This window comes from Jaculus jaculus, chromosome 14 (genome assembly GCF_020740685.1).
Source record: "Jaculus jaculus isolate mJacJac1 chromosome 14, mJacJac1.mat.Y.cur, whole genome shotgun sequence".
Classification (NCBI taxonomy): domain Eukaryota; kingdom Metazoa; phylum Chordata; class Mammalia; order Rodentia; family Dipodidae; genus Jaculus; species Jaculus jaculus.
The window spans coordinates 28,756,031-28,771,163 of record NC_059115.1 but is presented as its reverse complement, the minus strand read 5'-3'; the positions used below and the strand labels follow the sequence as shown (position 1 = coordinate 28,771,163).

Below are 15,133 nucleotides of genomic sequence, written 5' to 3'. Positions count from 1 at the left end.
GGTGGTGTCTTTTGTTTTGCTTTTTTTTTTTTTTTCCCAAAAAGAATCAATACAGTGATGGAAGAGTAACAAATGCAAGAATTCAGACATTCTGTGAAGGGTTGGTTACTTTCTATTACTGTCCATAAAAAGGAGCAAGCTGAGATCCTCAAGGGGAGTCAGCAGGAGCTGTTTGTTTTCCCCACCCCCTGTGAATGAGGTTCTGCTGAGGGGCCACTGCTAGGTCTCTACCTGCTCCCCTCCCTTTGGCCTGAGACTGCAGGGCAGTACAGGGGCACTGAAGGAACACATCAGGACTCTTCATTCCCAGAATCATCATCATCAATGTCGTCATCGTACAAGTCATCATAAAGTAAATCTGAGCTGTTGTCGTTGGAAGGCACTTTAGTTTTGATGAAGTATTCCACCAGAGTCGTGGGGACCTTCACTCCATCTTTTTCTGCTGCAGCCTTAGTGGCTGAAACCTGTTTCCTAATGATTTCAGCATATTCTTTATCTTTTCATTTACTGTACCTCCATTTCCTGAACATAACTGAAGCATTCACATTGGCTGGGGAGAAGGTGTTGGGCTCATTAAGCAGTGGTATTATACTTAACAGGATAGTCCTCACATTCTGAGTTGGGTTCCACCTTTCAGAGGGCAGTTCTCCACTCTGTGGGTCATCTAGCGGCAGATGAAGAATTGAAATGCATATATCTCCATTCTCATAAATGTTGAGGTGCCACATTTTGGTCAAGAATCTGAAGGTAGGTGGAGAATATGGGTAGTTAATAGGAACTTTAATATGCGCCTTGAAGTTGCCACCTTTGTAGAGGGTATTGGGGGGTCCAAAGATGGCCACCTCCCAGTTGTTGAGGTCAGACTCATCCACCAGAGTGATCCGGAAGCCCTCCACTGGTTCCTTCTTCAGGGAGTTCAGTTTGAGAGTCAGAGACTTTTGTGAGCTGGTCATCTGCTGCTGGGTCATTGCGGCGGTGGCAGCAGCGGTGTGGGGCCAATTTTTCAGTGAATTACTAAATTTCTATCTAAGCTCCCAGAAGCAGCCAGTAACACTATGTCTGTCTTAGGGACATCTGCTTTCCATATTCAACTGAGTAAAACATAAAAGTGAATGAGTTGGGACTAGAGAGGTTGTTCAGTGGTTAAGGTGCTTGCCTGCAAAGCCTAAAAACCCGGTTCAATTCCCCAGTGCCATGTGAAGCCAAATACAGAGTGACATATTTTCTAGAGTTTTCTTGCAGTGGCTAAATGCCCTGGCATGCTCTCTAGCTCTCTCTCTCTCTCTTTCCATCTCTTTGATTGCAAATAAATGAATATTTAAAAATTAAATGACATTTTCATGATTACTTCCAATCCCTTTAGGAGGAGTTTGCACCTTAGAGAAAATAGCATATCCTAGGTAAGAGGAAAATAATTAAATCCAGTATACACAACCTTCAAGCTTCTTTCAATTCTACATGTTCTGCTGTGCAAACATAACCCATAAAGTTAATTAAAGTATCAGAAACATATACATCAAAAAGGATGAAGACAAGAGTAGGGCTTGAATAGCATTTAAGAAGAAAATATAGAAGATTTAGAGTGACAGGCCAATGACATGGCATTTCTGGCCACCTTCCTCTCCTCCTTCATCTCCCCAGCATACACATACTTTAGTGTTAAGTAGGAAGACAAAATTGCAGAGTCTTGGGTCAATAGCTGAGGAAGGTGTGTGCCATGGGAATTTGGAGTCTTATTTAAAACCTAATAGAATATGACTTCTATTTAATTATTTCATAATAAGAGAAGTATGGACCACTCTAAACCTTAGCTCATGTCTTGTTACATGTGAGAATAGAAAGCAAAACAGGTAGGTAAGTACAATGAAGGAGAAAGAAAATTATTTAATAAAAGAATATGTTTTTGTATTCACTAATTGCTAACTTTGTGAAAAAATAGATTATTTATCTCATGGCTCAAAAAATTAGTAAAGCAAAAAAGAAGAGTTATACATGGTTGTCTAATGTACAGATCTAAATCAGGCCTCATAAGTAACAACTAACTTCTCATAGCAGAGGCTACATAGGAGCATTGAAAGTATGCATCTTAACAAATGTGAAGTCAGACACTAATTACAAATGATGCCCTGGTGACCCCAGGATTATGTGACCATACCTGTACTAAATACTAGCTCCAGATGGACCTCTTCTCCTGCAACAACCAGCTCCTGCTTTCTTCTGCTAAGCAAACCTCCCTTTGTTTTTGAAGATTTTGTCTATATTTTCCCTTCTAGCTTTTGCTTCAGTATAATAGTTCCAGAGGAAGTTTCTTCTTAATATTTTATTTTTATTGGTTTATTTGAGATTTGAGAGTGAGAGAAAGAGACAGAAAGTGGCAGAGAGAGGGAGAGAATGGGTGTGTCAGGGTCTCTAGCTGTTGCAAACTGATTCCAGACACATGTACCACCTTGTGCATCTGGCTTTACATGGGACTTGGGAAATCAAACCTGGGTCCTTTGGCTTTTCATTTATTTATTTATTTGACAGAGAAAGAGGGAGAGAGAGAGAATGGGTGCACTGTGGCCTCCAGCCACTGCAAACAAACTCCAGATGCGTGCACCCCCTTGTGCATCTGGCTAACGTGAGTCCTGGGGAATCGAACCTGTGTCCTTTGGCTTTGCAGGCAAACACTTAACTGCTAAGCCATTCCTCCAGCCCTCCTTTGGCTTTTCAGACAAGCTTCTTAGCTACTAAGCCATCTCTCCAACCCAAGAGGAAATTTTTAATGAAAATATCCTGTTCTAAAGGCTAATCCCACAACGCATGACCCATATATCCCAGCAAGGAGGGCCTCTGTGGAGTGGGGAGGACAGGGAGAAGGCTAACAATGGTACCAACTTGACTATATTCATTGACTACAAAAATTAAAAAAATTGGGGCTGGAGAGATGGCTTAGTGGTTAAATGCTTGCCTGTGAAGCCTAAGGACCCTGGTTCAAGGCTCGATTCCCCAGGACCCACGTTAGCCAGATGCACAAGGGGGCACACGTGTCTGGAGTTCGTTTGAGTGGCTGGAAGCCCTGGCGCTCCCATTTTCTCTCTCTGTCTCACCCCCCCCTTCTTTCTCTGTCTGTCACTCTCAAATAAATAAACAAAAAAATTAAAAAACAATTAAAAAATTAAAAATTAATAAAATCCTATTCTGTTGGCATGTTGGTAAGTAAGACAAATTGGACTATGAACGTCTCCCATGGGTTGAGAGTTATTACTTGATAGAAGATTGTTGTTCATACTTGGTAGGTAAAAGCTGATATAAAACTTTGAAACTTTTGGAGGCTTATCTGGTCTCCCTCTCTCCAAGTAGAAGGAGCTTGTCTTCATCAGAGATGTGACAGAAACATTCAGGGTGAAGTATGGCAAGAGATGGAGTGTGACACTCCTGAAAGCCTTGTGGTCCCTGACTCGGGTTTCTACAAAACTAGTTTCTGCTGCTTGTTTGTGCCTGCTGGCTGGCACTCTTATATTTATACACTTCATCATCTGCCAAGGGGAGTTCTTTAAGTTTGTCTTTTGCAGTTCATATTGTCCTGGCTGATGCAAACAGCTCAGCAAGGCCAGTTAACCTGTAGAAAGTCACGCTGCAAGTAGGTGTCACATGTAAAGCTTTCTACTCTTGGCCCTTTTTTGTATGCATTTGTAAACTTTTCCTCAGCTATTTACATTGTCAATTCTTCTACTTTGTTATAATCTGGTGAAAGATTTCCTCATTTGAGAGCATGTCACTGACTACCCCATTTAAAATGTACTTTAATGTGTACATCTCTGATATCTCTGGAACACAGTCTGTTTCTACCTATTTCAATCTTCTTTCACTTGTTCATTTAGGACTCTGTCTTGCCACTATCTTCCCCAAACTAGAATGAACATAAGTCAATAAATATTTTTAATACTTGAATGAAAAACATATTAATTTAAAAATACTGTGTTTACCTTGATCTGCTAAATTTGCCTTTTTTCATAATTATTGGTAATTTTCATTTATAACAATGGTTTTTATTAGTATTTGCCTACCACCTAGCACTCAATAACTTCTTATGTATGATTTTCTAGCCTTTTATTAGAGGAAAAGTTGAAATAAATCTCAATCTTAAACATCTTTAAAATTCATATATTAATATATTGCTTAAACTTTGGATTTCTGGATCAGAATGTATGCCTGATTGATATTTGCTGTGTCTTTGTCCTCTAATTAAAATTGTAATATTGTATGCTATTCATCATTGTGGGAGGAGAGGTTATAACCTTTCCATCTATAATTATATTGTGTTGTCAAAGTTCCTCATGTCACAGGAGAAAAATGACAGCTTTATTTCACTTTTATCTTATGTGTTAAATTGAATACATTTTGTTTTTCATTTGATGGCTGGCTATGTTTACTTTTTGTGAACATATACTGTGCTGATTATTTTCTCTTTTTTTCTCAATTTTTATTGAAATTTTCCATGATTATAAAAAATATCCTATGTTAATACCATCCCTTCCTCCTCCACCACTTTCCCCTTTGAAATTCCATTCTCCATCATATTACCTCCCCATCGCAATCAATCTGTCTTTTATTTTGATGTCATGATCTTTTCCTCCTATTATGATGGTCTTGTGTAGGTAGTGTCAGGCATGTTGAGGTCATGGATATGCAGGCCATTTTGTGTCTGGAGGAGCATGTTGTAAGGAGTCCTACCCTCCCTTTGGCTCCTACACTATTTCCGCCACCTGTTCCACATTAGACCCTGAGCCTTGAATGGTGTGATCGAGATGTTACTCAGTGCTCTAGTCACTTCTTTCTGCCATCTCTTCTGCATTAGACCCTGAGCCTTGGAAGGTGTGATCAAGATGTTACTCAGTACTCCAGTCACTTCTTTCCAGCACTAATATACCGTCTGAGTCATCCCAAGGTCACTGCCATCTGAAAAGAGAAGATTCTCTTCCCAAAGTGAGAGTAGCATTAATATAAGGGTATAAATATTAAGAGAAGTTCTTACTGGGCAGTTTGATAAGCATAGTATATACACTTATCCAGACATCAGTAGATGTTACACCTCTAGGGATCATGACTACCCCTGTTTAAGTTTTCAGTATCAGGTATATATTTCCCCATGGAGTTGGCCTCCAGTCCAATGGGAGGGCAGTTGGTTTCCACATGACAGACATGCCACTTTTGCACTCATTGGCTCATTTGGCCTGGCTGGCCAATTATAAGGCTTGCAGTGTCCACTGTTGAGTATCTTCACTGGTACTATCTCTTTCTCCCATTGAACTACATGTAGAATGGCTTCTTCCAGCTTTCTGTCAGCTGGTCTATATGGAGGAGGTTATCAGCTAAGTTCCAGCAGATTTTTCAGTGGCCTTGCAGCCCAAGTATGTGGAGTCTTCAGCAATAAGGTCATACCATTGACTCCTGGTGGGAAACCAAGGGTCTCGGTAATAGCCTATAATGTTTTGGGGGCATCAGGGACCTCCCTGCCCAACAACTCAGTGGAGGTATCCCATCCCTGGCACTGAAAATTTTCTAGCAATGATCTATGGCTCCTGAGTGTTCCATTGTCTGAAACTGGAGGATTCCATATGATTTATTTGTATCCTCTTAGATTTTCATTAGCCCTCCCTCCACCGTGCCTTTACTCAGTCTCTTCCCCTGACTTCACTTTGTGCCTTTTCACCCCTTTTAATCGATTCTTCTACTTACATATATACAATACCAACCTATTAAGTACCCCCCTCCCTTCCTTTCTCTTCCTTTTATATCTCCTTTTTAACTTACTGGCCTCTGCTACTGAGTATTTTCCTTCCCACACAGAAGCCCAATCATCCGTAGCTAGGATCCACATATGAGGGAGAACATGTGGTGCTTGGTTTTCTGGGCCTGGGTTACCTCACTTACTATAATCCTTTCCAGATCCATCCATTTTTCTGCAAATTTCATAACTTCGTTTTTCTTTAACACTGAGTAGAACTCCATTGTATAATGTGCCACATCTTCATTATCCACTCATCAGTTGAGGGACATCTAGGCTGGTTCCATTTCCCAGCTATTATAAATTGAGCAGCAATAAGTATAGTTGAGCACATACTTCTAAGGAAGTGAGATGAGTCCTTAGGATATATGCTTAGGAGTGCTATAGCTGGATCATATGGTAGATCAATTTTTAGCTGTCTTAGGAACCTCCACACTGATTTTCACAATGGCTGGACCAGATTGCATTCTCACCAACAGTGTAGAAGGGTTCCTCTTTTTCCACAGCCCCGCCAGCATTTATGGTCATTTGTTTTCATGCTGGTAGCCAATCTGACAGGAGTGAGATAGAATCTCAATGTAGTTTTAACCTGCATTTCCCTGATGACTAGGGATGTACAACATTTTTTTAGATGCTTATACACCATCCATATTTCTTCTTTTGAGAACTCTCTATTTAGCTCCATACCCCATTTTTTTTTTTTTTGATTGGCTTGTTTGATTTCTTAGTTAACTTTTTGAGTTCTTTGTATATCCTAGATATTAATCCTGTCTGAGATATATAGCTGGCAAAGGTTTTTTCCCATTCTGTAGATTGCCTCTTTGCTTTATTCACAGTGTCCTTTGCAGTACAAAATCTTTGTAATTTCATGAGGTCCCAGTGGTTAATCTGTGGTTTTATTGCCTGAGCAATTGGTGTTGTATTCAGAAAGTCTTTGCCAAGACCAATATGTTGAAGGGTTTCTCCTACTTTTTCCTCTAGCAATTTCAGTTTCAGGTCTGATGTCTGAGGTCTTTAGTCCATTTGGATTTAATTCTTGTGCATGGAGAGAGAGAAAAATCTATTTTCATCCTTCTACAGGTACATATCCAGTTTTCCCAGCACAATTTGCTGAAGAGGCTGTCTTTTCTGAATGAGTATTTTTGGAATTTTATCAAATATCAGGTGGCTATAGCTACCTGGACTTATAACTGGGACCTATATTCTGTTACATTGATCTACATATCTGCTTTTGTGCCAGTACCATGCTGTATTTGTTTCTATGGCTCTGCAGTATAGGTTAAAATCACGTATTGTGATACTTCCCTGTTGGGAGACATAGAGCAAAAGCCTCTCCATTTTACCTGGGCCTGCTCATAAACTGACTCATTACTCAGAAAGCTAGTCCATCCAGCTTTCTGTTAGGTACTTCTGGAACCGGTCAGCAGACTGCTTACAGAATCTTACCTTTTGCAAAAGGCCAGTTTATGGTCAGGATGTGCAGTCAGGATGTTAAGCCAGTGAGGCAAGATTAGATGAACACCTAATTATATCCCCTCTAGGTTTCCTGACAACTCCTTGCCCTGGCCACGTCCCCTTCCCCCTACGGCCCTATATAAACCTACATGTAAGAATAAACTCTTGAGGTCGTGACAAGCACCTAGCATGGTCTCCGTCTTGTGTCTGTTTGCCTTTTTTCACTCAGGTTAATTTTCCCCTCGCTTCCTTGTTTGACTCCCCGCTGGCCAGGGCACTTCCCACCTTATTTTTGTTGCTCAGTATTATTTTAGATATTCGAGGTTTTCTGTGATTCCAAATGAATTTTTGGATTGCTTTTTCTATTTCTGTGAAGAATGCTTTTGGAATTTTGATGGGGATTGCATAAACATTGTAGATTGCTTTTGGTAAGATTGCCATTTTCACAATATTGATTCTTCCAATCCAGGAACAAGGGATGTTTTTCCATTACCTAGTGTCTTCTGCAATTTATTGTTTGAGTGTTTTATAATTTTCATTGTAGAGATCCTCTATTTCCTTGGTTAGGTTTATTCCAAGATACTTTATTTTCTTTGATGCAGTTGTGAATGGAAGTGATTCTCTGATTTCATCCTCTGTGTGTTTGTTGTTAGCATATAGGAATGCTATTGATTTCTGTGTATTTATTTTATATCCTGCTACATGGCTGTAGGTGGTTATCAGCTCTAAAAGTTTGCTGGTAGAGTCTTTAGGGATCTTTATATGTAGAATCATGTCATCTGCAAATAATGATAACTTTATTTCTTCCTTTCCAATTTGTATCTCTTTTATGTGCATCTATTGCCTTATTGCTATGGTTATGACTTCCAGTACTATGTTAAATAAATGTGGGGACAGTGGACACCCTTGTCTTATTGCTTGTTTTAGTGGAAAAGCTTCCAGTTTTTCCCCATTTAGTAATATCTTGGCTGTAGACTTATCATAAGTAGCCTTTATTATATTGTGATATGTTTCTTCTATTCCCAGCTTCTGTAAGACTTTTATGATGAAGGGATGTTGGATTTTGTCAAATGCTTTCTCTGTACCTATGAGATGATCATATGATTTTTGTCCTTCATACCATTTATATAATGTATTACATTAATCGATTTGCATGTGTTAAACTGTCCCTCCATCTCTGGGATAAAGCCTACTTGATCAGGGTGAATGATCTTTCTGATATATTCTTATATTCTGTTTGCCAATATTTTGTTGAGAATTTCTGCATCTATGTTCATGAGGGAGATTGGGCTGTAATTTTTTTGTTGTTCTATTTTCGGCTGGTTTTGGCATCCAGGGTGTTGCTGGCTTTGTAGAAGGAATGTGGTAGGATTCCTTCTTTTTCTATTTTATGGAAAAGCTTAAGAAGCAATGGCGTTAGTTCTTCCCTGAAGGTCTGGTAAAATTCAGCAATGGATCCATCTGGGACTGGGCTTTTTTTTTAGTTGAGAGATTTTTGATAACTGCTTGGATCTCCATGCTTGGTATAGCTCTGTTTAAGCGATTAATCTCATCTTGATTTAATTTATATAGGTCATATAAATCAAGGAAATCATCCATTTCTTTCAGATTTTCATACTTTGTGGAGTATATGCTTTTATAATATGTCCCTATGATTTTTTGAATCTCTCTGGCATCTGTTGTGATGTTACCTTTTTCATCTCTAATTTTATTAATTTGTGTCTCTTCTCTCTTTTTTGGTCAGATTGGCTAAGGGTTTATCAATCTTGTTTATTCTTTCAAAGAACCAACTCTTTGTTTCATTGATTCTTTGGACTGTTTTTTTTTTCTTTCTATTTCATTACTTTCTGCCCTAATCTTTATTATTTATTCCTGTCTGCTGATTTTTGTTTTGCCTTGTTCTTCTTTGTCCAAGGCTTTGAGGTGAAGTATTATGTCATTTACTTGTGATCTTTCTAATTTCTTAATATAGGTGCTTATAGCTATATATTTACCTCTTAGGACTGCCTTCATTGTGTCCCAGAGATTTTGGTAGGTTGTGTTCTCATTATTGTTTGACTCTATAAATTTTTTGATTTCCTTCTTGATTTCTTCATTGACCCATTCATCATTTATTAGTGTGTTGTTTAATTTCCATGATTTTGTATATGCTCTATAGCCTTTCTTGGTATTGATTTGTAGTTTGATTCCATTGTGGTCAGATAGAATGCAAGGAATTATTTCAATTTTCCTGTATTGTTAAGATTTGCTTTGTGTCCTAATATATGGTCTATTTTAGAGAATGTTCCATGTGCTGCTGAAAAGAATGTATATTCTGTAGCATTTGCATGAAATGTCCTATATATATCTGTTAGGTCCATTCCTTCTATGACCTCATTTAGTCCAGATGCCTCTTTGTTTATTTTTTCCAAGGATGACCTGTCAGTTGATGAGAGTTGGGTGTTGAAGTCACCCACTACCACTGTGTTTGGTGTTATCTGTGACCTTAGTTCTAATAGCATTTGTTTGATGAATTTCGGGGCCCCCATGTTAGGTGCATATATGTTTAGGATTGTAATGTCCTCCTGTTGGAGGGTGCCTTTAATCAATATAAAGTGACCTTCCTTATGTTTCTTAACTAATATTGGACTGAAGTCTACCTTGTCAAATATTAGGATAGCAACCCCTGCTTGTTATTTAGGTCCATTTGCTTGGAACACCATTTTCCAACCTTTAGATACCCTAAGATAGTGTCCATCCTTTGTGGAAACGTGGTTTCTTGGATGCAACAAATTGTAGGATCCTGCTTTTTAACCCAGTCTGCGGACCTATGTCTTTTGGTTGGGGCATTGAGGCCATTGATATTAAGACATAATATTGAGAGGTTTGTATTCATTTTTGCAACTTTTTGTAGTTCTTCCAGTTTTACCATTGCTCTTTTGTGTTAACTAGTGTTTGAGTATTGTTTGGTTTTTCCAGGTTCCTTATATGTGTGCTTTTCTTTTTCTTCAGCATGGAGGATTCTTTCAAGTATTTTCTGTAGGGCTGGTTTTGTCTTCAAATACTCCTTTAGCTTGCTTTTATCATGGAATGTCCTTATTTCTGCATCTATTTGAATGGATAGCTTTGTAGGATAAAGTAACCTTGGTTGACAGTTGTTATCTTTCAGAACTTGGAATACATCACTCCATGCCCTTCTGGCTTTTAAAGTTTGAGTAATCTGCTGTAATCCTGATAGGCTTGCCTTTGTAGGTAACTTGATTTTTCTCTCTGACTGCTTTCAATATTTTTTCTTTGGATTGTGTGTTTGGTAGTTTGATTATAATATGGTGAGGAGAGTTTCTTTCAAGGTTTTGTCTGGTTGCTGTTCTTATGGATTCCTGTATCTGCATTGGCATCTCTTTCCCAATTTGGGGGAAGTTTTCTTCTATGGTTTTGTTGAAGATGCCTACTATGCGTTTGGAGTGAAATTCTTCTCCTTCTACTATGCCCTGAATTGTTATGCTTGGTCTTTTCATAGTGTCCCAAGTGTCTTGAAATTCCCACCCATACTTTTCTATTAGCTTGTCTTTCTCTTTGTTGGACTGTATTACATTTGCCACCTGGTCTTCTAGCCTAGATATTCTGTCCTCTCCTTCATCCATTCTACTGGTGAGATTTTCTACAGAGTTTTTCATTTCATTAACTGTGTACTTCATTTCTAGTAATTCTGACTGGTTTTTCTTTATTATTTCTACTTCCTTATTTATGTCTAGTATTGACCTCTGTATTTCATTAAATTGGTGTCCTGTGTTTTCTTTGATTCATTTGATTTCCTCTTTCATTCCTTTGATTTCTTCTTTGACTTCTTTGAACATATTTATTTATATCATTTATATTATATTATTTATATTTATTTATCCTTTTGAAATCTTTCTTAGGCATTTCCTGTAACTTGTTCTCACTGGAGGTAATTTCTGATGCACTAATACTTTTTGGTGGATTTATATTGTCTTGATTTTTGGTTTTTCTTGTATTATAAGGTATATATTTTTTGAATACTGGATCATTTAATGATTGGATTTTCTACTTAGCTGGGTATTATTAGATGTATCAGACCATCTGGTGTTATGTAACTTCAGGGTAGAAGCTTAAGGCATTAGCTGTGGCTTTAAGACTATCAGCATATCTACAAAAGTGACCGTAGGTGTTTGGTTTACCTGCTATGAGAAGATTCAAGTAAGCTGAGTGGAACAAAATACAGGTAGATTTGAAAATTTAATTAAACAATGTACACTTTCAAGGAAAAACAGCTCAGAGTATTTATCCGAGAGTAGGTTTTATGGCAACCAGATCCTCTAACTGTCCCTTAGGGTGCATGGTGCTCCTCCCACACCCTTAATTCTGACAACAAGGAGGTTAAGATTTCTGACCTGTTGAGGGTTACAAGTCAGCTTGTGACCAGGTGATACCCTTCCCTGGTGTAATCCCAGTTACCTCTGCTCCTGCTTGAGTCCTGCTGTCAGTTCAAGTTGGCATGGCTGGGTCCCTGGACCACTGCTCTGTTTGCTGGAGCTGGGCACTGGTGGTGGGGGAGGGGAAGCTGCTGATCCTGCTCTAGTTCTCTTGCTGTTTCATGTGTTCTTATACCTTGTGATCGGCTCCTCCATTTTTCACTGCTGCTCTCCCTTCATGTTTCTTGAGTTTGCAGAGGGCTCCAGTGTGAGTGGAAGCTTCCCTCACCTGACTTTTCCTGCAGCTCAAGCCAAGCCTGGTAGCTTTCTGGCATGCTGCAGCCGCCATCTCGGTCAGTGGACCTGCTGGAGCTGCTTCTACTGGCCTTTTTGGGCTCTGGATGCTCTGGATCTCTCCTACTTCTCCACTGCCATTTCACCTCACTTTTGAGTAAAAGTGTGCATTTTGCTGAGATTTATTTATTTATTATTTTGCTTCCTCCCCCTTAGGCTGCTTTGGCATGGTTCCTATGTCACCATCTTAATTGGAAGTCCCCATTATTTCTGTGCTGATTATTTTCATGAGCTATTTCTTTGCAGAAATATATTTATACAAGCTTTTGTTTTAGCCTATCACTTTCAGTTTACAGTCTGCCTTTCAATGCCATTAAAATATAGCTTCTAAAGTGTGTGGTATTCTGTGTGATGTGAGGTGCATGCATATGTGCATGTATATGTCTGTGCCATGCCCATGAGTGTGGAGGAAAGAAGAAAACTTAAGATGCCTTTTCTATGGCTCACCCATTTTCTTGAGACACAGCCTGTCTTCTCAACCTGGAGAAGGTGCTTTCAGTCAGCTAGCCTCACTGAATCTCCAATTTCCACCCTTCACAGACTGAGGATATTGATTTGTGTGACATGCTCAGCCTTTAATTAATTAATTAATTAATATTTAAAAAAATTATTGACAACTTCCATAACTATAGACAATAAACCATGGTAATTCCCTGCTCCCCACATTCCACTTAGAAACTCCACTCCTCATCATATTCCTTCCCCCTCTCCATTAATCTCTCTTTTATTTTGATGTCATCTTCTTTTCCTCCTGTTATACTGGTCTTGCATAAATAGTTTCAGGCACTGCAAGGCCATTTTATGTCTGGAAGAGTACATTTTAGGGAATTCTTTGTTTGGCTCTTAACTTCTTCTTGCCACCTCTTCCACAACCTCTTCCCTGACCCTTGGAAGGTGTGATAGAGATGTTTCAGTGCTGAGCACTCTTCTGTCACTTCTCAGTACTGTGGTGCCTTTTGAGTCATCCCAAGGTCACAGCCATCTGACCAGAGAAGGTTCTTTGACTGAAAGTGGCAGTAGCATTGATATATGGGTATGAACATTAAGAGAAGTGCTTACTGATGCCCAGCTTTTTAAATGGGTTCTTGTATTCAAACTCTGTGGACCCCAGTCTGAAAACCCCTTATTCTCATGCTCAAATAACAGGCACTCTTTACCAGTGAACCATTGCCTCAGCCCATTAGAATCTGTTAAGACTCATGAAGCCAAGAATGCTGGCTCACACATATAATTTAAGTTCTGGCAAGCTGAGGCATGAGGGCTGCCTCAAGTATAAGGCCCAACTGGTTTACATAATAAGCTCCAGACAAGCCTAGGATACAGTGTGAGACTTTGTCTCAAACAAACAAATACAAACAACTGAACAAAACTTATGAGTAATAACCTTCCAGAGTCTTTTTATTTTAAACACTTAAATACTTTACTTGTTTGGGATATAATTTATTTACTGATATGATAGAAAAGTTATTTAAATTAAAATTTATACCACATACTTAATAAAGGGATGCAGATTTCAACATGAAGAGACAGACAGGTGTTTTGGTAAAAGGTACAAATCCTCTCTTCCCTACTGCTACACCCAAGTAAAACTTCACCACTAGTCATGGAGGAACAAACAGGTTTGTCAAAGGTGCAAACTTGTTTAGAGTATTTTTTGAATCCTTTCACCATAAGGTGGTATCTTTATTTGACAGTGAAGTGTTTTTGAAGATAGTGAAAGGATGGATATCTTTTCTGATCTAGGCTCTTACTTTGTGTCTTTTCATTAGAAGACCATTAGTATTCAGAGTTATTATTGAAAAGTGTGTGTTAATCCCTGTAATGGTGATAATTATTTTTGGTCTTCATTTGCTTAACAAGTGGGGTATTGTTGTATTTACTTGGTTTACTGTTGTAGCTTTCTGTAGATTCATGAATATGTTTATTCTCTTTAATGTGAAGTATTGCATTCAGTATCTTCTGTAGGGCTGGCTTAATTCAAGCCAATGGAACTAGAAGCAAGCAGGAATAGACATACTTATATCTTACAAAATAAACATCAAATCAACATTAATCAGAAAAAATAAAGAATGTCACTTCATACTGATAATGGGAACAATTCACCAAGAAGACATTAAGATCCTAAACATATATGCAAGAAACAGAGGTGCATGCAATCTACTATATATAAAGTTAGAGGCACATCCCAACACAATAATAGTAGGAAACTTTAATACTCTGCTAAGACTAATAGACAGGTGATTAGACAGAAAATGAAAAGAAAAACAAGTAATTAAAGGACACCATAGATCAAATGGACCTAACCAATAGTCACAGAACATTCATTACAAGCTCTGCAAAATAAATATTATTTTCATCAAACCATAGAACCTTTTCTAAAATAGAGCATGTATTAAGACACAAAGCAAACCTCAAGAAATTTAGGAAAATTAAAAAAACTTGTTATTTTATCTGACCACAATAAAACAAAGCTAACAATCAACAAGACAAACAAGAAAAGTACAAATTGGAGATTAAATGACATCCTATTTTAAAATAAATGGGTCATTGGAGAAGTCAAAAATTCTAGAACTGAATGAAAACAAAAACACAACATAGCAAACCTATGGGATTCAATGAAGGCAGTGCTAAGAGGGAAATTTTTATCTCTAAATAACTTAATATAAAAAAAATGAAAAGATCTCAAATAACTTCAAGATGTACTTGAAGGCCTTGGAAAAACAAAAACCAATGAAACTCAAAAGTACCAGAAGAAAAGAAATCTTCAAGATCAGGGCAAAACTCAGTGAAATCAAAAGGAAAAAAAAAGAGCAAAAAAGTTATCAATGAAACAAAGAGTTGTTTCTTTGAAAAAATGAACAAGACTGACAAAACATTAGCCAAATTAACCAAAGGAAAAATAAATTAGACCCTAACTGAAAAGATTAGAGATGAAATAGGAGACATTACCAAAAGGGCAAGTAATTGAGAACATCATAAGAATTTACTTCAAAAGACCGAGACTTCCGGCCAAGATGGCGACTGCCTAAGCTGTGCTGCAAATCCTGGGGAAAGACATTAAGAGTTCACTGGATCTTTTAGGGGAGAGCAATCTCCAATAGATTGTCAGTGAGAGGGCACGGGGGGAGGAGGGACAGGAAAT

At 38.3% G+C, this 15,133-nt stretch overlaps 1 pseudogene; it reads right to left on the bottom strand.

The window, feature by feature from the left end:
- Positions 1–290: 290 nt before the first annotated feature.
- On the bottom strand, positions 291–968 carry LOC101596990 (annotated as a pseudogene).
- Positions 969–15,133: the final 14,165 nt, after the last annotated feature.